The 16254-nt window shown below is 50.0% G+C and overlaps 1 pseudogene; it reads right to left on the reverse strand.

Annotated features, from left to right (window-relative positions):
• Positions 1-1494: 1494 nt before the first annotated feature.
• Positions 1495-8060, reverse strand: LOC144929857 (phospholipase A2 inhibitor and Ly6/PLAUR domain-containing protein-like; annotated as a pseudogene).
• Between the last annotated feature and the right edge of the window lie 8194 nt (positions 8061-16254).

A 16254-nucleotide genomic window follows, 5' to 3' on the forward strand; every position in this document is an offset into this window, starting at 1 on the left:
TCCACACAGTTTTCAAGAATGGGAGTAGCATGGATTTATATAGGGGCAATATGACATTTACTGTCTCATTATCTCTCCCTTTCTTAATGATTCCCAACATTCTGTTCTCTTTTTTGACATGCACTGCGTACTGTGAACTATCCACTGTGACTCCAAGATCTCTTTCTTGACTGGGAACAGCTAATTTAGACTCCATGTCTGGTTTTGGAAGCAAGTAGCTTTAAGTGAGGGGAAACTTGGGCTATGCAAGACACATCAGACTGCCACAATGGGTACAGCGGTCTGGAAAGGTCGAGAGCCCCTGGCCGAGATCAAAGGCATGGCGAAGGTAGAACAGTGTGTTTGGAGTTTCAATTTCATGAAAACCAATGGGCCGTGGTATGGTTTTCCCTTCCCCGTCTGCTGTTTTCGCGGAGTAACAACCATTCACCCTGAGCACAGCCCTGGGACTCACTGACCCAGCAGAGACGGTGGAGGGATGCTAAGGAGGAACTTTCGCACCAGGAAAGTGCTGAGTCCAAAGGCAGGGGCCATCGTGTGTGCTGACTGCCGCGTTCCTCCCTCCCTCATCGAAGGCAAAGCCCACGTGGGTGGGGGCCCTGCCAGCTTGTTCTCTGGGAGAAGAAGCTGTAAGGATGGATTCAGGGAAGGATCCTGCCTCGCTGGGCTGGCTGGACTCTTACAGGGACCAGAACCAGATGCAAAGCAGGGATCCCCGGAGACCGTCTGGGGGCACCTGAAAAGACTTGGGAGAATGGCAGGTTCTTCCATCACCGCCACCGTTTGGAATTACAGAATGCGACTCATCTGGGCATGAATTTTACCGCCTTTAACCCCTTGTGACCCTCATTTCCTTTCCTTAGCTCACGAACCTTTAGCGAGTTTCCTACAGACCTGGCTGCCAGGGTTGCCTTTAGTGGAGGATCTGGGGTCCCGTGGCTCTGGGGTAAGTGACCGGTCTCCTGGGGCTGGGAACAACCTGGGTGGGCTGGTTTGGGGTGTACGTGACCTTTCCTCACAAAGTCCGGCTTGTCTGAGAGTATCTGAGGGGACTGGCTGTGACTCCGGGGTCAGACGGGGGCAGCGATCCAGGAGTTCACGCTGGGTGAAATCTGCTCACAGAGCACCACCGGTTGGGGGGATCTGCCCTGTTTCCTGACACCTTCCCTGAGCCCGGCACTCCCAGTGGAGCCGCTCCAGAGAGCGGGACGAACTGAGCCCTGCAAAATCAACCTAGAAGGACATTTCTCCCCTCCAGGGCGTTCCCGCCCGCCTGGACAGCTGGGTGAGCCACGGCCTCTCCTTCCCACAGCCCTCCTTCCCCAGGGAAGATCAGAGATCATGGGGGGTACTTTCCCCACAACTCGCTTTATTCAACCAATGCACAAAAGGAACCCGCAATCTCCCCCAAAGAGAAGCAGCAGCCAGTGGCTGCTGAAGGGAGGTGCACTGCAGCCCGGCACGCAGCAGAAGGGAAGGATGCTAGTCCGGGACTCAGGGCTCCCCGATGCCTCCACCGGCCCTGGGAGCTGGGTAGCACTCGGCCCAGATCAACATCTCCACCATGCCCTGGGAGTATTTCTTCACCCCCACTCTCTTCACGCAGGCGCCAGGCGAGCCACATCCAGCCGCAATCTTTATCACGGTGATGTCACCTGTACGGGGGGAGACAGACATGATCAGAGGCTCCCACATCCCCCCCCCAACCCCCATGAGGTCTCTCACACACTCCCCTCCCAGCAGGACTGCACCCGGCTCTGCAGGCAGACTGGGGTCTAGTGCTCAGAGCAGGGGGCTGGAACAACGTGAGAACATAACAGAGGAACGGCCCCCCTGGGTCACCCCAAAGGTCCATCTAGCCCAGTATCCTCTGGCCAATGCCAGGTGCCCCAGAGGGAATGAACAGAACAGGGAACCATCCAGTGATCCATCCCCTGTCGCCCATTCCCAGCTCCTGGCAAACAGAGGCTAGGGCCACCATCACTGCCCATCCTGGCTATAGCCACAGATGGACCTGTCCTCCAGGAACTTCTCTAGTTCCTGTTTGAACCCTTCGCCTTCACAAGATTTCCCGGCAATGACTTCCACAGGTTGACTGTGCGTTGTGTGAAGCAGTGCTTCCTTTTGTTTTTTTAAACCTGCTGCCCGTTCATTTCATTTGGTGGCTCCTAGTTCATATGTTAGAAAGAGTAATAACACTTTCTTCACACCCTTCAACCTTTTACAGAACTCTTTCCTATCCCCCCTTAGCCATCTCTTTTCCAGGATTAAAAGTCCCACTCTTATTAATCTCTCCTCATATGGCAGCCGTTCCATCCCCCTCGTCATTTTGGTTGGGCTTTTCTGAAGCTTTTCCAATTCCAGTAGATCTTTTTGGAGACAGGGCGACCACATCCGCACTCAGTGTTCAAGCTGTGGGCGTCCCATGGATTTATATTGAGGCAACACGATTTTTTCTGTCCTATTCTCTGTCCCTTTCTTAATTATTCCCAGCATTCTGTTTGCTGTTTTCACAGCCGCTGCACATGGAGTGGATGATTTCAGAGAACTATCCATAGTGACTCCAAGATCTTTCTTGAGTGGTAAATTTGACCCATCATTGTGTATGTCTAATTGGGATTATGTTTGCCCATGTGCATTATTTAGCATTTATCAATATTGAATTTCCTCTGCCGTTTTGTTGCCCAGTCACCCTGTTTTGAGAGACCCTTTAGTACTTCTTCACAGTAAGCTTTGGACTTAACTATCTTGAGTAGGTTTGTATCTTCTGCAAATTTTGCCACCTCACTATTTACCCCTTTTTCCAGAACATTTCGGAATATGGTGAATAGCTAATGTACTCAATGCTTTTTTGACTCTGTCTTCAGGAACAAGGTCAGCTCCCAGACTGCTGCGCTGGGCATCACAGCATGGGGAATAGGTGGCCAGCCCTCTGTGGAGACAGAGGTGGTTCGGGACTATTTAGAAAAGCTGGACATGCACAAGTCCATGGGGCCGGATGCATTGCATCCGAGAGTGCTAAAGGAGTTGGTGGATGTGATTGCAGGGCCATTGGCATTATCTTTGAAAACTCGTGGCGAATGGGGGAAGTCCCGGATGACTGGAAAAAGGCTAATGTAGTGCCCATCTTTAAAAAAGGGAAGAAGGAGGATGCTGGGAACTACAGGCCAGTCAGCCTCACCTCAGTCCCTGGAAAAATCATGGAGCAGGTCCTCAAGGAATCAATCCTGAAGCACTTACATGAGAGAAAAGTGATCAGGAACAGTCATCATGGATTCGCCAAGGGAAGGTCATGCCTGACTAATCTAATCGCCTTCTATGATGAGATTACTGGTTCTGTGGATGAAGGGAAAGCAGTGGATGTATTGTTTCTTGACTTTAGCAAAGCTTTTGACACGGTCTCCCACAGTATTCTTGCCAGCAAGTTAAAGAAGTATGGGCTGGATGACTGCACTATAAGGTGGATAGAAAGTTGGCTAGATTGTCGGGCTCAACAGGTAGTGATCAATGGCTCCATGTCTAGTTGGCAGCCGGTATCAAGTGGAGTCCCTCAAGGGTCAGTCCTGGGGCCAGTTTTGTTCAATATCTTCATAAATGATCTGGAGGATGGTGTGGATTGCACTCTCAGCAAATTTGCGGAGGAGTGGTAGATAAATTAGGAGGAGTGGTAGATACGGTGGCAGGTAGGGTTAGGATACAGAGGGCCCTAGACAAATTGGAGGATTGGGCCAAAAGAAATCTGATGAGGTTCAATAAGGATAAGTGCAGGGTCCTGCACTTAGGACGGAAGAACCCAATGCACAGCTACAGACTAGGGACCGAATGGCTAGGCAGCAGTTCTGCGGGAAAGGACCTAGGGGTGACAGTGGACGAGAAGCTGGATATGAGTCAGCAGTGTGCCCTTGTTGCCAAGAAGGCCAATGGCATTTTGGGATTTATAAGTAGGGGCATAGCCAACAGATCGAGGGACGTGATCATCCCCCTCTATTCGACATTGGTGAGGCCTCATCTGGAGTACTTTGTCCAGTTTTGGGCCCCACACTACAGGAAGGATGTGGATAAATTGGAGAGAGTCCAGCGAAGGACAACAAAAATGATTAGGGGTCTGGAGCACATGACTTATGAGGAGAGGCTGAGGGAGCTGGGATTGTTTAGTCTACAGAAGAGAAGAATGAGGAGGGATTTGATAGCTGCTTTCAACTACCTGAGAGGTGGTTCCAAAGAGGATGGTTCTAGACTATTCTCAGTGGTAAAAGATGACAGGACAAGTAGTAATGGTCTCAAGTTGCAGTGGGGGAGGTTTAGGTTGGATATTAGGAAAAACTTTTTCACTAGGAGGGTGCTGAAACACTGGAATGCGTTAACTAGGGAGGTGGTAGAATCTCCTTCCTTAGAAGGTTTTAAGGTCAGGCTTGAGAAAGCCCTGGCTGGGATGATTTAATTGGGGATTGGTCCTGCTTTGAGCAGGGGGTTGGACTATATGACCTCCTGAGGTCCCTTCCAACCCTGATATTCTATGATTCTATGAATAGGACTGGGCCCAGTGCAGATCCCTGGGGGACTCCCACTTTTTACCTCTCTCCGTTCTGAAAACTGACCATTTCTTCCTACCTGTTTTTCCCTATCTTTTAACAAGTTACTGAGCCATGAGAGGATTTTATCCCATGACAGCTCACGTTTCTGAAGAGCCTTTGGTGAGGGACCTTTTCAAAGGCTTTCTCAAAATCTAAGTACACTGTATCCACTGGATTCCCCTTGTTCACACGCTTGTTGACCCCCTCAGAGAATTCTAGTAGATTGGTGAGGCGTGATTTCCCTTTACCGAAACCATGTTGATCCTTCCACAACAAATTATGTTCATCTATGTGGCTGACAATTCTCTTCTTTCCTGTAGTTTCAATGAGCTTGCCCTGTACTGAAGTCAGACTTATTGGCCTGTAGTTGAAAGGATCACCTCTGGAGCCCTTTTTAAAAATTGGCGTGTCATTAGACGTCCTCCAGCCAGTTGGGACAGAAGCTGATTTAAATGCTAAGTTACAAACCACAATAAGTCGTTCTGTAATTTGACATTTGAGTTCCTTCCGATCTCTTGGGCGAAACCCATCTGGACCTGGTGACTTATTACTGTTTAATTTATCAATTTGTTGCAAAACCTCCTGTAATGACTCCTCAATCTGGGACAGTTCCTCAGATTTGTCATGAAAACAGAATGGTTCCGGTTTGGGAATCTCCCCCCCAGCCTCAGCCGTGAAGACCGATGCACAGAATTCATTTAGTTTCCCCGCAGTGGTTTTATCCTCCTTGAGTGCTCCTTTGGCATCTCGGCAAGTAGGACTCCTGGGTTCTCTCTGCAACTCTGCCAGGGGAGTGGAGTCTAGTGGGTCAGAGCAAGGGGGCCTGGGACTAAGCCAGGACACCTGGGCTCCACCTCGTGCTCTGTGTTTAGACCCCTCCCACATCTGGAGGACTTACCCAGTGTTAATATCCCAGATTCCTCAACACAATGGTCCTCGGCTCCGGTGCAGGCCAAGAGCTTGTTGTCCTGACAGTTTCCTCCCCACAGGTTGAAGCATGACGGGCACTGCCGGCCGTTGGGGACGGAGCTCACAGTTGGCACTGAGAACAGTCAGACACACACAGTCAGCCAGGGGTGGGGAGTCACTACACGCTGGGCTCGATCCCACCTCAGGGAAGGGAGTGGGGTCTAGTGGTTAGAGCAGGGGGGCTGGGAGCCAGGACTCCTGGGTTCTCTCCAGGCGGGTGTGGCCGGAGCAGGGCTCTAGGTTTGCAGCAGACACACACCTGGGATGGCCCCAGCGTTGCAGCCGTCAGTGTCACAGCAGGCGATGTTCGCCCACACGGTGACATTGTACGCGTAGGTCAGCGAGAAGGGGCCAGGCTCACAGTTCTTGGGCTCTAGGCACGATTTAGCCGTGTAGGACAAGGAGAATCCCTCTGTGGAAGAGAAACAGAGCATCACCTCTGAACTCCAAAATGGACCCCCAGCTGCTCCATCCTCCCCTTCTGTTCCATCCACCCCACGCCCAACTAATCTCATCTTCCCCCTCACCCGGATAAAATCCTGTCTTCTTTCTGATCCAGGCCCAACAGCCACCCACTGCAATTCCCCATCTCATCCCGTCCCCTGTCTATGACATTATCTTTCCAGACTGAGCAGTCCCTGCTCCTGGAGAAGAGCGGAGCCTATTGGTTAGAGTAGGGGGAGGGGCTGGGAGCCAGGAATCCTGGGTTCGACCCCTGGCTTCAGGAGGACAATGGTGTCTATACTTAGTAGAAATCTTCTTTCACTCACCCAGTCTGAACTCTGCCACGACGGTGATGCAGGTCCCTTCCGAGGGGGCACAGGGCTGCAGGGAGCCGGAGCACGATTGCTCTTTAGACTCACACACCTCGCATTGCAGAGCGCTCCCTGGAGGTTGGAAAAAATCCCTTCTCAGTACAAACCCCAGCTCCACACCCCTCCTCAGGCAGTGCCCGTGGGTGAAATACCACCAGCAACCAAGAGGTGGCGCTGTGGGAGTTGTTACCACCAATGCCTCCTCAGTGAACGTGTGGGCAGACAAATCTTGGAGAAATGCCACCTGCTTTTGCAGCAGTTCTGCCCAGTTCCATTTAACTCTCCGGATGGGGAAAGGCATCTTGCTAGCTGGTCATTTGTATCTGACTCAATGCTGCAGACAAGTCTGTTTGCTGCCTGAGTGTCTGTGGCTAGAATACATTTTCAGGTGCTGATGTGGCTATCTGGGGTGCAGCTTGTGCCTGCGAACAAACCCCACACGTCTGTGTAGACAGAAAAACAAGAATTCGGCTGCTCTGAAGAGGGGTTTCTGCCTGGCTTTGCGGTGAACCTTTCACACACACACACACACCCCGCCGTCACTCTCTGCTCCAGGCCTCTGCCTCTCAGCCACACTCGACTTTAGTCCACTTTTCATGGCTGATCCTGCTAATTCTCTTATTCAGAATACGATTGACGCTTGTTAAGCCTTTGGATAGATGGCTGTGCACCTCCAGCCAGAGATCCCAGGAGCATCAACTCTTTCCTCTCCAGAGCGTGGGGGCCTTTAATTTATGACGTGAGCGTAAGGTAGTTTTAAGAAAGAAAGAAAGAAAGAAAGAAAGAAAGAAAGAAAGAAAGAAAGAAAGAAAGAAAGAAAGAGATTTTCCCACTTTGGTTTTTTTAGAGCTTTCATGTGGAAACATCAATTAAACCTCAGAACGCCTTCCCCTGCCCCTTCTATGTCCCTAGATGGTAGCAAAGTGATATTCTCCCCATCTAAGAAATAGGGAAACTGAGGTAGAAAAAAGATGTGTTCAATTCAGGCTTAGAACCAAGAAGACAGCCGAGAAGTCCTCACTCCTGACTCCCAGCCCACTCTAACCCACGAGATCCCACACCTCTTTCAGAGCCACGGACAGAACCCGGGAGTCCTGATTTGCAGCCATCTCTGCTCAAACTCACTACACCCCAGCCCTCTTCCACAGCTGGGGAATGATCTGAGGAGTCCTGGCTCCCAGCCCCCACCCGTTGCACCCGCATTCCCCTTTCAAACCCGGGGAATGAAGCCAGGAGTCCTGGCAGGAATCTCAGCGCTGACAGGCAGGGGAACATTTCTAGGCAGGACGACATGTGGACGGGGGAGCTGCTCCTCATCGGGATGACCCCAAGCTTGGGCGAGAGCTGGAGGAGGAACGAGAAGAAGCAAGGACAGAGGGACTCAGACCCGCTGGCCAGGCCCCTAGCGTGGGCTGTGGGAGTCCCAGGCTCCAATCCCTGTTCTCCCCGATTCAGCCAGGGGAATGTGACTCCGGGTTTTCCTCTCGCTGGTTTTACCCACAAATTCCATCCTGACCCCAGAATCCACCATTGACAGCAGCACGTTCCCCAAGTGAATGCCCGACCCCACCACCCAGTTCCCTCTGCCCGGGGATGGATGGGACTCACCTGTGGCCAGGAGAGCGGACAGCAGGCAGAGGGGCAGAGCCACCCACATGGTGCCTGGATGTTAGCTGCGGTGAGCAGAACAGCAAGGAAGCATCTGGCTGTGGTTTTATCCGGCAGGTTGGCAAATACCTGCCCCCTGGGGGATCGGCTGGGGCTGCCCCATGACATCCTGGTGGACCCGGAGATGGGAGATTTCACAACCCTGCATGTGACATTGGCTGATCAGGTGATGCAATGTGTCTTGAGGCCAATTCCCTTGTGCGTTAGTGGAGATCAGTGGTTCTCAGCCAGGGGTCCGTGTACTCCAGGGGTACACATAGGTCTTCCATGGGGTACATCAGCTTATCTTGATGTTTGCCTCATTTTACAACAGGCCAGATATAAAGCACTAGTGAAGTCAGTACGAGCTAAAATTTCCTGACACAATGACTTGTTTGTGCAGCTCTATGTACTATCCACTGAACTGTAAGAACAATATTTATATCCCAGTGGAGTTATCTTATAATTACACGGTGGAATTGAGAAAGGAAGTTATTTGTCAGTCACAATGTGGCTGTGACACTTATGTATTTTTAGAATAACATAAGAAAGGACCTGTCATAAATATAAAGGGAAGGGGAACCACCTTTCTGTCCCCGGAGCTATAAAATCCCCATGCCCCGTGGAAAAACACTTTCACCTGTTGTCATAAATAGAAAGGGAAGGGTAAACTCCTTTATAATCCCTCCTCTCCAGAGGAAAAATCCTCTCACCTGTAAAGGGTTAAGAAGCTAAAGGTAACCTCGCTGGCACCTGACCAAAATGACCAATGAGGAGATAAGATACTTTCAAAAGCTGGGAGGAGGGAGAAAAACAAAGGGTCTTTGTCTGTCTGTGTGATGCTTTTGCCGGGGACAGAACAGAAATGGACTCTTAGAACTTAGTAAGTAATCTAGCTAGTTATGTGTTAGGTTATGATTTCTTTAAATGGCTGAGAAAATAGCTGTGCTGAATAGAATGGATATTCCTGTCTGTGTGTCTTTTTGTAACTTAAGGTTTTGCCTAGAGGGATTCTCTCTGTTTTGAATTTAATTCCCCTGTAAGGTATTTGCCATCCTGATTTTACAGAGGTGATTCTTTTCTACTTCTATTAAAAGTTTTCTTGTAAGGAAACTCAATGCTTTTTCATTGTTCTAAGATCCAAGGGTTTGGGTCTGTGGTCACCTATTCAAATTGTTGAGGATTTGTACCAAACCTTCCCCAGGAAGTGGGGTGCAAGGGTTGGGAGGATTTGGGAGGGAAAGACGTGACCAAACTACGTTTCCCAGTAAACCCAGTTAAAGTTTGGTGGTGGCAGTAGAAATCTAGGGGCAAAGGACAAAATTAATTTGTACCTTGGGGAAGTTTTAACCTAAGCTGGTGAAAGTAAGCTTAGGAGGTTTTCATGCAGGTCCCCACATCTGTACCCTAGAGTTCGGAGTGGGGAAGCAACCTTGACATGGTGGCGGGGGGGGGGGGGGGGTTAGGATTTTGATTTTTTTTTAGAAGGAGCACAGATTTGAACACGAAATTTTTTTTCCTTTGGGGCTGCTGATAAGCAGGTTACCAAGTAGTTGGAGGTTTTTTGCTTTGATTTGGGGCCAGAGCAGAGACAAAGGGAATTGTCTTTTTCTGTAGGCTGACAATCACTATCAGAGAATAGGTATCCTATTCCAGTACAGCAAAATTTTACAGCCAAGTTTTGTTTGTTTATTTCCAAACCTCGGGTGTAAAGTTAGTTAAAAACAGAGAGGGTAGGATGACAGAATCCACGGCTCAAGAAACGCTGGAATTTCAGGCTGAGGAAAAACAAAAGGAACATGAAAGACAGATAGAACTCATGCGGCTGGAGAAGGAGGTACAGGAGGCTGCCCACAGGAGGGTAATGGAGGCAAGGAAGTATGTGGAGGAGGAGAAGGAAAAAGAGAGGAAGCATGTGGAGGAGGAGAAGGAAAAAGAGGAAGCATGAACTGGAGATGGAGAAGGTAAAGACTCAGCAGAATATACCAACAAACCCTAGCAATCCTTCTCCAGGTACCACTTCCCATCCCAGAAAGTTCCCCACCTACAAGGCAGGCGATGATACCGAGGCTTTCTTAGAAAACTTCAAAAGGGCCTGGCTTGGGTACAGCATCTCTACAGACCAATACATGGTAGAGCTGAGGCCGCAGCTCAGTGGACCCTGAGCTGAGGTGGTGGCAGAAATGCCTAAAGAACACATGAACAAGTACGAACTGTTTAAATCCAAGGCGAGAGTTAGAATGGGGATAACACCCAAGCATTCTCGTCGGAGGTTCAGAGCCCTAAGGTGGAAACCAGACATGTTATTTACCCGACATGCCTACCACATTGTGAAACACTGGGATGCCTGGATATCAGGAGCAAGTGTTGAATCTCCAGCAAATTTGCCCTTCCTAATGCAAATGGAACAATTATTAGAGGGTGTTCCTGAGGAAATAGAAAGATACATCCTAGATGGGAAGCCCAAAACTGTAATCGAGGCAGGAGAGATTGGAGACAGATGGGTGGAGATGGTAGAGAAGAAAAAAACTGGTCGCAGTTGGAGCGGAGACCAGAAGGAACAACCCCAGACCACACCCTATTTCCGGGGGCTGCCCAAGGCCCCACCTACCTCCCAAAGAACCCTCCAAACACTTTATCGTCCCACCACCCCGTTCTCCAGCAACCCACCTCACCCCAGTGACCCGTCAGCTGGACGATGTTTTAAATGTAACGATCTGGGGCATGTAAAGGCCAACTGCCCCAAGAACCCCAACAGATTACAGTTCATTGCACCGGAATCACACCAAAGATCCGCAGGCCCAGATACCTCCCAGATACCCTTGGAGTGGAGGAAAACTGTGAGTGTGGGCGGGAAGAAGGTCACCGCGTGGAGGGACACCGGAGCACAAGTGTCAGCTATCCATGCTTCCTTAGTGGACCCCAATTTAATCAACCCAGAGATCCAAGTGACGATTCAACCCTTCAAGTCCAACTCTTTCAATTTGCCTACAGCCAAGTTGCCTGTCCAGTACAAGGGCTGGTCAGGAACGTGGACTATTGCAGTCGATGATGATTATCCCATCCCCATGCTGTTGGGGGAAGACTTGGCCAATCATATGAAGCGGGCCAAGAGGGTGGGAATGGTCACCCGCAGCCAGGCTAAACAAGCCGTGAGGCCTAGCTCTGTTCAGGAAACTTCTATCAGGACCCGGTCAGAGGTGATGGACCCGGACCCCAGGCCAATGTCTGCAACAGCAGTAGTGGATCCAGTCCCAGAGACCCAGACAGAACCAGTCCCAGAACTGGAACCAGAAGAACAACCAGCACCAGACCCATTGCCAGCACTGAATCCAGTACTTGCAACCTCAACACCAGAGGGCCCCACCGAACCTGAACCGGCAGCAGCCCTTAACCCTACATAAGAGGCTCAGCAGGAGCCTGAACCTCAACATAGTGTCCCAGCGGAGAGCGGTTCACAGTCAACGGAAACAGCCCCATCCCCTACATCGCTTCCAGAGGGACCAAGCATAGGTCCACAATCTAATGAGGAACTGATGTCTCCAGCATCAAGGGAACAGTTCCAGATCGAACAGGAAGCGGATGAAAGCCTCCAGAGAGCTTGGATGGCAGAATGAAGTAACCCACCGCCTCTCAGCTCTTCTAATCGATCCAGGTTTGTTGTAGAAAGAGAACTTTTATACAAGGAAACTCTTTCTGGTGGACACCAGGAAGTCTGACATCCTCAGAGACAGTTGGTAGTTCCAACTAAATACCGGGCCAAGCTCTTGAGCTTAGCCCACGATCACCATAGTGGCCATGCTGGGGTGAACAGGACCAAAGACCGTTTTGGGGGGTCATTCCACTGGGAGGGAATGGGCAAGGATGTTTCTACCTATGTCCGGTCTTGTGAAGGATGCCAAAGAGTGGGAAAACCCCAAGACCAGGTCAAAGCCCCTCTCCAACCACTCACCATCATTGAAGTTCCATTTCAGTGAGTAGCTGTGGATATTCTGGGTCCTTTTCTGAAAAAGACACCCAGAGGGAAGCAGTACAGACTGACTTTCATGGATTTGGCCACCCGATGGCTGGAAGCAGTAGCTGTAAGCAACCCCAGGGCTAAAAGTGTGTGCCAGGCACTAGCAGACATTTTTGCCAGGGTAGGTTGGCCCTCCGACATCCTCACAGGTGCAGGGACTAATTTACTGGCAGGAACTATGGAAAACCTCTGGGAAGCTCATGGGGTAAATCACTTGGTTGCCACTCCTTACCACCATCAAACAAACAGCATGGTGGAGAAGTTTAATGGGACTTTGGGGGCCATGATCCGTAAATTCGTAAATGGGCACTCCAATGATTGGGACCTAGTGTTGCAGCAATTGCTCTTTGCCTACAGAGCTGTACCACATCCCAGTTTAGGGTTTTCCCGATTTGAACTTGTATATGGCCATGAGGTTAAGGAGCCATTACAGTTGGTGAAGCAGCAATGGGAGGGATTTACACCTTCTCCAGGAACTAACATTCTGGACCTTGTAACCAACCTACAAAACACCCTCCGAACCTCTTTAGCCCTTGCTAAAGAAAACTTACAGGATGCTCCAAAAGAGCAAAAAGCCTGGTATGATAAACATGTCAGAGAGCGTTCCTTCAAAGTAGGGGACCAGGTCATGGTCTTAAAGGCACTCCAAGCCCATAAAATGGAAGCATCGTGGAAAGGGCCATTCACGGTCCAGGAGCGCCTGGGAGCTGTTAATTTTCGCATAGCATTCTCCACCTCCAACCGGAAGCCTAAGGTGTACCATATTAATTCTCTAAAGCCCTTTTATTCCAGAGAATTAAAGCTTTGTCAGTTTACAGCCCAGGGAGGAGAGGACGCTGAGTGGCCTGAAGATGTCTACTATGAAGGGAAAAGTGCTGGTGGTGTGGAAGAGGTGAACCTCTCCATGACCCTTGGGCGTATGCAGCGACAGCAGATCCAGGAGCTGTGCACAAGCTATGCGCCGATATTCTCATCCACCCCAGGACAGACTGAACGGGCATACCACTCCATTGACACAGGTAATGCTCACCCAATTAAAGTCCAACCTTACCGGGAGTCTCCTCAAGCTAAAACTGCTATAGACCGGGAGACCCAGGATATGTTACAGAGTGCATGGGCATCTCCAGTGGTTCTAGTTCCCAAACCAGATGGGAAGATACGTTTTTGCGTGGACTACCATAAGCTAAATGCTGTAACTCGCCCAGACAACTATCCAATGCCACGCACAGATGAACTATTAGAGAAACTGGGGCGGGCCCAATTCATCTCTACCTTGGACTTAACCAAGGGATACTGGCAGGTACCGCTAGATGAATCCGCCAAGGAAAGGTCAGCCTTCATCGCACATCTCGGGCTGTATGAATTTAATGTCCTCCCTGTCGGGCTGTGGAATGCACCCGCCACCTTCCAAAGACTTGTAGATGGTCTCCTAGCGGGATTAGGAGAATATGCAGTCGCCTACCTTGACGATGAGGCAGTATTTTCAGATTCCTGGGCAGAACACCTGGAACATCTACAAAAAGTCCTTGAGCGCATAAGGGAGGCAGGACTAACTGTTAAGGTTAAGAAGTGTCAAAAAGGCCTAAACAGAGTGACTTACCTTGGACACCAGGTGGGTCAAGGAACTGTCAGCCCCCTACAGATCAAAGCGAATACTATCCAAAAGTGGCCTGTCCCAAAGACAAAGAAACAGGTTCAATCCTGCTTAGGCTTGGCCGGTTATTACAGACGATTTGTACCGCAATACAGCCAAATCACCACCCCACTGAGAGACCTAACCAAAAAGAAACAGCCAAATGCCGTTCAGTGGACCAAAAAGTGTCAGGAGGCCTTTAACCAGCTTAAAGCGACACTCATGTCTGACCCTGTACTAAGGGCCCCAGACTTTGACAAACCCTTCCTAGTAACCAGAGATGCGTCCGAGCGTGGTGTGGGAGCAGTTTTAATGCAGAAAGGACCGGATCAAGAATTCCACCCTGTAGTGTTTCTCAGCAAAAAACTGTCTGAGAGGGAAAACAACTGGTCAGTCAGAGAAAAAGAATGTTTCGCCATTGTCTACGTCCTGGCAAAGCTACGCCCATACATTTGGGGACGGCGTTTCCACCTGCAAACCGACCATGCTGCACTACAGTGGCTTCATACCGCTACGGGAAATAACAAAACACTTCTTCGGTGGAGTTTAGCTCTCCAAGATTTTGATTTCGACATCCAACACATCTCAGGAGCTTCTCACAAAGTGGCTGATGCACTCTCCCGTGAAAGTTTCCCACAATCAACTGGTTAAAACCGTCCTTGAGATGTGGAAAAGATTGTTAGTCTTTATGTACTTGGTAGTATATTTAGAGGTGCATGTGTCTTATTAACTCTGTTTTTCCTAGAGCTCCAGGAAGAAATCCTAGCCACCATTTCACCCTAGCTGAGATTTGGGGGACGTGTCATAAATATAAAGGGAAGGGTAAACCCCTTTAAAATCCCTCCTGGCCAGAGGAAAAATCCTCTCACCTGTAAAGGGTTAAGAAGCTAACGGTAACCTCGCTGGCATCTGACCAAAACGACCAATGAGGAGACAAGATATTTTCAAAAGCTGGGAGGAGGGAGAAAAACAAAGGGTCTGGCTCTGTCTGTATGCTGCTTTTGCCGGGGATAGAAAAGGAATGGAGTCTTCGTACTTTTAGTAAGTAATCTAGCTAGGTATATGTTAGATTATGATTTCTTTAATTGGCTGACAAAAGAACTGTGATGAATAGAATGACTATTCCCGTCTGTGTGTCTTTTTTGTAACTTAAGGTTTTGCCTAGAGGGAATCTCTATGTTTTGAATGTAATTACTCTGTAAGGTATCTACCATCCTGATTTTACAGAGGTGATTCCTTTACTTCTATTAAAAGTCTTCTTGTAAGAAAACTTAAAGCTTTTTCATCTTTCTAAGATCCAAGGGTTTGGGTCTGTGGTCACCTATGCAAACTGGTGAGGATTTTTACCAAACCTTCCCCAGGAAGTGGGGTGCAAGGGTTGGGAGGCTTTTGGGGAAAGACGTGTCCAAACTACATTTCCCAGTAAACACAGATAAAGTTTGGTGGTGGCAGTAGAAATCCAAGGGAAAGGGTAAAATTAATTTGTACCTTGGGGAAGTTTTAACCTAAGCTGGTGAAGGTAAGCTTAGGAGGTTTTCATGCAGGTCCCCACATCTGTACCCTAGAGTTCAGAGTGGAGAAGGAACCTTGAGAATGGCGTAGGGATGCTAACGAAGAACTTTAGCACCAGAAAAGTGCTGACCCCAAAGGCAGGGGCCATCGCGTGTGCTGACCACCGCGTTCCTCCCTCCCCCAATCGAAGGCACAGCCCACGTGGGTGGGGGCCCTGCCACCTTGTTCTCTGGGAGAAGAAGCTGTATGGATGGATTGAGGAAACCCTGCCTCTCTGGGCTGGCTGGACCGTTACACGGACCGGAACCGAATGCAAAGCTGGGATCCCTGGGGACCGTCTGGGGACACCTGAAAAGACGGGGGCAGCGATCCAGGAGTTCACAGAGGTTTAGATTGGATATTAGGAAAAACTTTTTCACTAAGAGGGTGGTGAAACACTGGAATGCGTTACCTAGGGAGGTGGTAGAATCTCCTTCCTTAGAGGTTTTTAAGGTCAGGCTTGACAAAGCCCTGGCTGGGATGATTTAACTGGGAATTGGTCCTGCTTTGAGCAGGGGGTTGGACTAGATGACCTTCTGGGGTCCCTTCCAACCCTGATATTCTATGATTCTATGATTCTATGAGAGCACCACCGGTTGGGGGGATCTGCCCTGTTTCCTGACACCTTCCCTGAGCCCGGCACACCCAGTGGAGCCGCTCCAGAGAGAGCGGGACGAACTGAGCCCTGCAAAATCAACCTAGAAGGACATTTCTCCCCTCCAGGGCGTTCCCACCCGCCTGGACAGCTGGGTGAGCCACGGCCTCTCCTTCCCACAGCCCTCCTTCCCCAGGGGAGCTCAGCCAGCCGGTGCCCTTCCACAGGCCACGGGCCTTGCCTTTGGGGAGGGGGTCTAGGTAGGACTCCTGGGTTCCATTCCCTGGCCCTGCAAGGGGAGAGGGGTCCAGTGGTTAGAGCAGGGGGCTTGGGAGCCAGGACTCCTGGGCTCTATCCCTGGCTTTCAGAAGGGAGTATGGTCTGGTGGGTTACAGGGTGGGGTACTGGGAGTCAGGACTCCCGGGTTCTCTTCCTGCCAGCATCACTTGTGC

Source organism: Lepidochelys kempii, chromosome 24, assembly GCF_965140285.1.
Source record: "Lepidochelys kempii isolate rLepKem1 chromosome 24, rLepKem1.hap1, whole genome shotgun sequence".
NCBI lineage: Eukaryota > Metazoa > Chordata > Testudines > Cheloniidae > Lepidochelys > Lepidochelys kempii.